Below are 9,693 nucleotides of genomic sequence, written 5' to 3' on the forward strand. Positions count from 1 at the left end.
TGGGTCAGAAGTCTAGTGCAGTGTGGCACAGTGGGCTTTCTGCTGTGGGACACAGTGCTGAGGTTATGTTGTTGTCTGCCAGGCTGAGTCCTCACCTTGAGGTTCTGGGGGAAAATTAACTTCCCAGCTCATCCTTATTACTAGCAGAATGCAGATCCTTGCTGTCATCTTAGTTCTGAAGTTTTCCTTGCTGGCTGGCTCCTGGCTGGGGCTGCGGTTGGCTCCTAAGACCACCCACATTCCTTGCCTCATGACCCCTCCATCCTCGAGCCAGTCACATGTGTCAAATAGTTCTCATGTTTCAGATCTCTGATTTCCCACGTATTTGATATCTGCACCAGATCGGGAAGGCTTCTGGGATTTGGCCAAGCCCACCTGGATAATCTTCCTAAAACATCAACTGATTTTGGACCTTAATTATCTTTGCAAAGTCCTTTAGAGGAGTCCCCATATTAATGTTTGATTCGATGATGGAGAAGATGCTTGTAGACCAGGAGCTGGAAATCTTGGGGACCATCTTAGAATTCTGCCTGCCGCAATTCTTCATAAATGTTGTACACTACATGGAAGTTAATTCAGACAACTTGCAATTATACAGTTGGCCCTGGATTAGCATGGACTCGCTACATCTATTTCTTAGGAGAGTAAGTTTGCTTTGCGTTCCTTTTGAGAAAGTTCACTTTGAGTTCGTGTCTCGTTTTCTGTGGAACTACATATTCCTGCATTTAAGTAGTAGGTTTGAAATGAACACTGATGACAGAGTGACTGTAAAGATAAAGAAACAGAATTTGAGTTACTGCAATTGTGCCTTTCTATGGAATCACTTGGAGTTTTGACTTAAGTTTAAAATTTAAACTTTGCACGTAACAGAGATAGTGTACTTTCTGTGAAACAGAAAAGCAACCTGAAAGTACACTATCTCTGTTATGTGCGAATTCTTCATATGTGAAATACATTATTAAATTTGAAAAATATTTGAAAATGTGAATATTTAAAATTGACATACATTTTTTCTATTCATCTTGCTTTTTGTTCAATTGCTGTTCAACTCTAATATTGTTCGCGGCCATGAAACACCAGTTTTGTTTAGTTTTTGTTTTTGTTTTGTTTTGTTTCCTTTGAGACAGAGTTTCACTCTTTTTTCCCAGGCTGGAGTACAATGGCGCGATCTCGGCTCACTGTAACCTCTGCCTCCTTGTTCAAGCAATTTTCCCGTCTCAGCCTCCTGAGTAGCTGGGATTACAGGCATGCGCTACCACACCCAGCTAATTTTTGTATTTTTAATAGAGATGGAACTTTCACTGGGTTGGCCAGACTGGTCTAGAACTCCTGACCTCAGGTGATCCACCCACCTTGGCTTCCCAAAGTGCTGGGATTACAGGCATGAGCCACCATGCCTGGCTGAAAGACCAGTTTTTAGGTACATAGTTTTCCTCATTATATTTAAAAAATTAATGTAATTAAAAAGCATGAATCCATTGCATCTTTCCTTTGTTGTAGTGGGTATTTATTTTATATTTTAAGTTTCACTCTCATGATTATATATACAAAGTTCAATGAAAGGGAACTTTGACTGCATTAGTCTGGCCATTATTATTAGTCATTGCATTTCTGATATGGTTTGGCTCTGTGTCCCCACCCAGATCTCATCTTGAATTGTACTCCCATAACTCCCACGTATTGTGTGAGGGACCAGGTGGAGATAATTAAATCATGGGGCTGGTTTCCCCCATACTGTTCTCACGGTAGTGAGTAAGTCTCACGAGATCTGGTGGTTTGATAAGGGGAAACGCATTTCACTTGGCTCTCATTCTCTCTCTTGCCACTGCCATATGAGATGTGCCTTTCATTTTCCGCCATGATTGTGAGGCTTCCCCAGCCACGTGGAACTGTAAGTCCAGTAAACCTTTCTTTTGTAAATTGCCTAGTCTCAGGTATGTCTTTATCAGCAGTGTGAAAATGGATGAATACAATGATTATTACTAAAAACGTTTTGTTGTAAATGGGGTATGTGTGATAAAAAGGAACCCTCTCTGAGTGTCAAGTACTTTGGGCACCCACTGCAGACGCTTGGACATGCCTCACGGATGTCAGCAGAGGCAAATGCTGCCTGGCTGCCGCTACCTTCAGGGGACTGTGGTGAGTGCCTTGCAGACATTGTCTCATCTAATCCTCACAAAAACATCACTTTTTAGAGATGAGAAAACAGCCCAGAGAGCCATTCACTTGCAAGTGGAGAAGCTGAGACTTGAACCCACGCTAGGACTGTTCACCACATCACTCATTGGCATCTCTCAGAAAGGCCTTGGTTTGTTGAAAGTGACGCATTTTGATCCTGCCTGCCCAGAGCGGGCAACGGTAAGATTCCTGGATGCAACTTCTCTGCTGAAGAGAACATTATTGGCTCCTGAGCTCAGACTGAGAGACGCATGCTGACTCTCCCCACGGGCTCCCCTTGGATGTCTTCCTCCAGCCCCATGGGTACCCCTGCAAAGGCAGGACTTGCTTGGGAGGTTTTTGAATGTGACTGCCAGCATGTTAGTATCAGAGTTCTTTCAGAGCTGGGACTGTGTGTGGTTAAAATGTATAACCCAGCAAGTCCCAGGGTCCTTGGTACATAATACGGGCTTGAGAAATGTTTGTGGAACTTACCTGACTGGCTGAGTAAAAATTACAGGCTTAAGTGAGTGTTTGAGAATTCTGTGGGAATTTTGCTTAATAACATGACTCTCATCTCCCATGAATGATGAAAGATTCCTTCCTCTGGCAGGAAGTAGTGGTTGGTTTCCTCAGCCAGAGAAATTTTTTTTTTCCCCTGTAACCCGTGGGTGGATTAAAATGGAAGGAGCGAGCCAAGCTGAGCCAGGAAGGACAGCCAAGGTCAGCAGGGCTGAGGGATCCCCACACACTGTCAGTAAGAGGAGAGGCTGCAGTCACAAAACCATCCACAACTATTCCGGTTCTTTTCTCCTTCTGGTTCATGGTAAAATTTTAATTCTCTGCACCCACTGAAATTAGCCTTGGCCACATGACTTGCTGTGGCCCTGAAATGTGAGCTCTGGGGGCTTGTGCGCAATTTGCCACATTGCCTTCTTCTCACGCCACAGAGATCAGGGACTTGGGTGTGGAGAAATCTTCATCAACCCTGGTCCTTAAATGTTTGTAGAAATCCCCTGCCAACCCATGTTAGACATGTCGGACCAGCAAGAAATAAGCTTGAAGCCATCCTCACATGATTGACAAGCATTCTGGATAGAAATATAGTTACAATTAAGCATTAATCAGGATGCACTATTTTTTTTTTTTTCTGAGATAGGGTCTTGCTCTATTGCCCAGGCTGGAGTGCAGTGGCATAATCATGACTCATTGCAGCCTCAACCTCCTGGGTTCATGTGATCCTGCCACCTCAGCCTCCCGAGAAACTAGGACCACAGGCAAATGCCACCACACTTGGCTAGTTTTTAAAATTATTTTTTGTAGAGACAGGGTCTCACTATGTTGCCCAAGCTGGCCTCAAACTCCTGGACTAAAGTGATCCACCCTCCTCGGCCTCCCAACATGCTGGGATTACAGGCGTGAGCCACTGCACCCAGTGTCAGGCTGCCCTTTGACCCACTTCCTTATAAGGGAAAGTCACACAGCACTGCACAGCGACCACTCTCGCATCCCCATTGTTCCTATAGATAGGATCTCTGGTGTTAGAGTCACAGGCTTTTGTTTAAGAATTCCTGAAGATGTTTTCCAGATCCCAAATTTCAGTGGAACAACTGACAACAACCAGTTTGAAGACCCCCACAGAGAAGCAAAATCATCATGAGAATGCAGCTTCTGCCTCTCCCTGTCCCATGACTTCACCTTGCACTTTTCTACCAATCAACTCTCTCCACACTTCAGCCCACTCTGAAACCCTGAAAAACACTCACTCCTCAGGGACACAGATTTGAGGGTTTCTCCCATCTCCTCATTCATCAGCCCTATGACTAAACCTCTTTCTCTGCTGTGACCCAATGTCTTGGCGTATGAACTTGCTGCACACATCAAGCAATGGACCTACAACAGTTACAAACTTACTGTATGGGGTCACTAAGATTTGGGGGATGCTTGTTATTGCAGCAGCACCTAGCCTGTCCTGACTAGCTCAGAGGACCCGAGGCAGACATGAGGAGGACATCAAGAAACTGAAGAGTTAAGGAAAAGAGAAACAGGAAATGTGGATTGGGGGTCAGTGTGGACCCCGGAGCTAGGGCAGTTGCCTGTGACTGGGCTGTCCACACTCTGTGCAGCAGGCTGGCTTCCTCTGAGGCTCCAAGAGGGGGAGGTAAGCACAGGCCATGGAGTGATGCCATCCATGTGCGAAGGATGATTTTGTAGCATGTGCTGACTGTGGGTCACCACTGACTGGGGAAGAGGTGGAGGAAAAGGGTTGGAGAGAATGTGTGTCATGCACCGAGCAGTGTGATCCCAGAACGTTCTAATGCTCCTCAAGAACAAATGAGTCGGGTGTCAACAAAGGAGGCCAACCTCAGACTTCCTGTGTGGGGAGCAGTGCTGAGCTGGCAGTGAGTTATCCGTTTATTCCTTGTGCACGGTGGCTAACATACTTACTCTGTAGCCACTCCTACAATAGAAGACTTCCTCTAGGACGTTGGTTGTTCGTTATTCATACATTCATTCTGCAAATATTTGAGCTCCTAGGCACTGAGCCTACCACAGTGAGTAGACAGGTTTCATGGACTTTATGGTCTGCATATGGCCAAATAATTAATAGCAATTTTCAGTATGGATTGTTAAGTACTCTGACAGAGGTAAGTACAGGTTGTCTGAGAGAAGAGCGTAGAAACTAGTCCAGTGGTCTACAAAGAATGAGGCTGTGAGTAACTGAATTGGGAGTTAAGTACATGCTTCTGCATAGCAAAACCCCCCACAATTGCAGGTAAATAAATGCCACCCTTCCCAGCAACGGCCAGGGAGTGCAGGAAAATATCAAGTTGCCTGAGGATCTGAGTGCAATAGAAAAAGTTCTGAAAGTCAAAGGTCTTGCAATAGAACATTCATGAGGTGAAGCCTTATGATTCATCGTCTTGGGTTCACTCAGTGTCAAACCAAAGAAGAAAAGCAAAAACAAAAACAAAAACAAAAACAAAACAAAAAAAAAACTGAAGGAACTCAGGTGTCTGGAATGAATTAACTCTTTTTTTCCTCCTTTTTTTTTCTTTTCTTCTTTTTTTTTATTAAATGATGAAGGCTGCCAGAAACTCAAGGGATGAGGATAATAGACAATTAGAATTTCACAATGATAATGGGACTGTGCCCATCTATAGTTAACTCTTCCCACTCCACAGAGTCCCAGCACATCATTCTTCTCCCACCCCCTCCACTGACCAAATCTCATCCTTTAAGACTCAGTTTAAAAACCACCTCCTGGAATTAATTATGCCAAGCCAACTCTAAACAGTGGTCACCTGTCCAGAATGGAAGTGCGTAGGGGAATAAGGGAACTATTCATTTTTTACTTTTATCAATTTTTATAAGTATGCATCATTTTGTTTAAATAAAGCCAAAATTAAGCTTATGAGGAAAAACAAAATTCCACTTCCTCCACGGACCCTTCTCTGCTTCGACAGTGGCCCCATGCTCGTCTCATTGCCGTCTACCATTTACTGGTTTTTCACAACTAAGTCCTTTCCTCTACTTTGGACTCAGCCCCAGCTAGAACCACCTGCAGAATGCACACAGCATTGCTCGTATACAGGCCACTAAATGAATGGTTGGCGAAGGAATAAAAGCTTGTAACGTTGGCCCCTCAGCTTACGGAAGTTGTGGGGAGTTTTCTGTGCTAGAAAGTCGTGCCTTTCACTGAGCCCCCAGCTTTAAGCAGTTTCATAAGTAGATGTTAACAACTGTGTTCCAGTCCCGGCTGGTTCCCATACACCCCAGCCAGGAAGAGGCTGGCCAGACCATCTCCCCAGGAAACGTGGAATGATAGTACCCGGGGAGCTGCTGGGAGCTGGGGAACCTGCAACTCTTCCTCCTGTGAGGAAACAGGACCGTAAGTCAGCGTCCTGTGTCTACAGCGCCTGCCCCAACCGCGCTCACCTGGGAAAGCGGCTCCCCTCCCCTCCCTCCCCTCCCTCGGGGCTGGGCATTTTTCCCACGTGGATCCACTAGATGGCCTGCAATGAACACAGTGACTTTGAGGAGGCCTGTGTTGGAAAAGGAAATACTTCCTTGCTTATCTGTTTGTTTGCTTTGTCACTCACCATTTGTCCTCATAAATCCTTTCAAGTAAAACTGATATTAAAAACCAATAACTTGCACATTCAAGAGCAGGAAAAGGGCTATGTCAGAGTTGAATCTCTGGGTCTTCAGGCAGAGATTTCTGATTGTTGGCAAAATAATCAGAAATTGTTTTGTCGAATTGATTTCTGAGTGTTAGCATTTTGTTCATTACAACATAACTCTGCACAGAAAGAAATGAATAATTAAATAATTCTAAGGGCTTAATAAGTATCTTTTAAACTGCTTCAAATAAAGAGAAATGACAAGACCTAGTACTGGTAAGTGTCAGAGAGAGCAGGCTCATTTGCACATCACTGGTGCCCTACACATCGTAGTGGTTTTTGCAAACAATGTGGCCTTTGCTGTAGGAGCAGTGAGATGGCTGGGCGTGGTGGCTCACGCCTGTCATCCCAACACTTTGGGAGGCTGAGGCAGGCGGATCACTTGAGCTCAGGAGTTAGAGACCAGCCTGGCCAACATGGCAAAACCCCATCTCTACAAAAAATTTTAGGAATTAGCCAACTGTGGTGGTGTGCACCTGTAGTCAGGAGGCTGAGGTGGGAGGATCGCTTGGGAGGTGGAGCCTGGGAGGTGGAGGTTGCAGTGAGCTGAGATCACGCCACTGCACTCCAGCCTGGGCAACAGAGCCAGACTCTGTCTCAAAAAAAAAAAAAAAAAAAGAAAAGAAAAAGCCATGAGATAACTCATACTCTTTAACCAGGAAGCTTTGAGGAAATATCTAAAAGTTAGAGAAAAACAATCAGTATTGAAATGTCCAGGTTGCTGCTATTCTATTTGTAGTAACAAAAACTTGGAAATAATTTGCAGAACAACAATAGGGGAATGACTTAGTCAACTGCAGTATATCAATATAATAGGTGAAATTTAAAAGGGTGGTAAGTGTGAGCTCTGCCTGTACCTGTGCATGTAAAGCCATGTTTGTTTTCTGTTGTTTTTTTTTTTAAAGGTCCAGGCTTATTTTTCATTTAAAGCACAGGCCTGGCATGGCAGCTCATGCCTGTAATCCCAGCACTTTGGGAGGCCGAGGTGGCCAGATCACTTGAGCCTCAGGAGTTCGAGAGACCAGCCTGGGCAACACGGCGAAACCCCTATCTCTACGAGAAAAAGAAAAAAATTTACAGCACAGTTCAAAGTCATTAAATCATTAAATCCAGTACAAAAGAAATGGCTCCCATTTCCTGGACTGGCATCAGACATCCTACCAGCTGCAATGACATCATTTTTATCTATCGTCTGCTTTTCCTTTTCGGGGGGCGGGGGAGGGTGGGGACTTATCAATGGGTCAAAGAGACTTCAACCTCAAAACCAAGGAGAAATCCCTGCTTGCAGAGAAACACAGGAAATGACTCTTTCTCTGTGAAAGGTACTCAGGAACTCTGCTCCAGTGATGAGGGCCACTGATGGTGTGGGAGAGCGATCAGGAAGAGAATCTTCCTGGAGGTGGCACACAGTCAGCAGGAGCCCAGGAAATCACACTGCTGGGATGGCTGCTGTCACCACCATCACCCTCTCTTCTGTCTCCCCTCCGTGCCGTCAGATTGAGTGAGGAACAAGGGAAAGTAACTACATGTAGAAAACGGAAGTGAACAGGAATGTGGGTGGTGTGAACATAAAAGAAGAAACTAAAAACGATCAAAAGTTTCTCAGGACTGCTTTCCCGCACTGTGGTGGAACTCTCTGATCCATCTCTTCATGTGTCTAACTTCCAGAGAGGGGGCTAACAGCACAGACACGGGACTGAAGGCCCACATTCGCTCAGAGATCTAAACGGTGGGCCCCTCTGAGATGGTGGTGAGCCATCTCACCACCGAAGTTGGCTCAACTGAAGTTGGCTCAGAGATCTAAACGGTGGGTCCCTCTGAGTCAGTGACTGCAACCAAGGTGTCTGTGATGTCCTTGGTTACTCCACCTCCTGACCAGGGATCTAGTTTACCATTGCTGAAAACGATGTCTATGTGCGAACTAATGTTTTTGCCTCCATATACAGTAGTGATCCAGGAGGGCCTTGGTCTCACACCCCACTGTTTAAAACAGTTATCAGAAAACTCCTTCAAGTTCCACGAGTGAAGTTCAAACAGGTCATCGATACAAAAAGGGATGACTATTTCTGTGCAGGCCTGATAACTCCAACCCAGGAATCCCAGACTGCTAGTTCTTGCCTCTAAACTATTCAGGCATGTCACCTGACCTAAGTAATATGCACTCACAGCTGGGAAAATATTCTGCAGCAGCAACGAATCCGATATATTGGGTGTTTTCAAATATTGGCACATGACCTCGATAGACCAAGCAGGCAAATGCTATAAAAAGTTAGTTGCATGAGGATAGCTCACCACTGCACGTCACCCAGGTTTCAGAGATCCAGTCTTTCAAAGGTCTTGCGTCAGGAAACCATTGCAAACTACCGCCCATATTTGAGAGTCGATTAATGGCATCCCAGGACCTGCGGAGGTTCTCTGAACAATATGGACCACCTTTCCTAAAATCTGTAGTTACGATCTTCATAAATACACCAGAAGGTACCAAATCCTTAAACTGCCAGATAAGGGCAGAAATTGCAAGAGCTCCAACTGCCATATGAGGGTATTTCGTTCTGAACTAGGCTGCAAGCATGCCACCATAGGGGCCCTAGAGGGCCATGACAGGGCGATTTTCAACTCCTAGGATTGTTCTTTTCAAGTGTTTGATTAGCTCTGCAAAATCAGCCAGAGCTTTTTCTGATGGCAGGAGATCCTGGTGTCCAGAATTCCGGAACGGGTCATCACAGGGCAGGGACTCTCCACAGTATCGCTGTTCCACATACACCAACATAGCTTTCAGTTCCTCAGCCCCATCCCACATGAACCACGTATTATTGCAGAACAAGATGATGTCCCCATCATCTTTCTTATTTATCAGCTATTAGATACTGCCGTTAAAAAGTTTTCACAGCATTAAATCCAAAATGGTCAACCCTCTGAGGGAAGTGGAGAACCGAGTCGTTCTTGGCAACAGCCAGGTGGGATATGGGGTTGGCTGGCGAGTGGAGGCTGCTGAGAGCCCTTAAGGCCAGCTGGAGGGCTGTGGTGGTCCAGGGCACCAGGAAAGCCAGGAGCAGGAGCAGGAGGGCTTGGTGGCCCATGGCTAGGCTAGTGGCTGCCGTGCATGGCTAAAGCCATATTAAGTGAATGTTTTCTCTATTTAAAAAGAAATTTTCTAGTTTTGAGGCTGAGTTTAAGAACAGGTTGTTTTTCTCTGAGTAAGCCCTTAGACAATAAAATATCACCAGATAAGAGTTAAACAAAAGTAAACTCAACAGCTGCCTTCCACCTAGAGCCAGGGAGGGAGTGGACAGCCCCTAGACTGGGGAGAATATAGGGCAGATTTATGGAAAAGGGAGCTGGGAAATGTCTT

The 9,693-nt window shown here is 45.3% G+C and overlaps 1 pseudogene; it reads right to left on the reverse strand.

Moving 5' to 3' along the window:
* Nucleotides 1-7,884: 7,884 nt before the first annotated feature.
* On the reverse strand, nt 7,885-9,421 carry LOC103241140 (lysosomal Pro-X carboxypeptidase-like; annotated as a pseudogene).
* Nucleotides 9,422-9,693: the final 272 nt, after the last annotated feature.

This window comes from Chlorocebus sabaeus, chromosome 14 (genome assembly GCF_047675955.1).
Source record: "Chlorocebus sabaeus isolate Y175 chromosome 14, mChlSab1.0.hap1, whole genome shotgun sequence".
Classification (NCBI taxonomy): domain Eukaryota; kingdom Metazoa; phylum Chordata; class Mammalia; order Primates; family Cercopithecidae; genus Chlorocebus; species Chlorocebus sabaeus.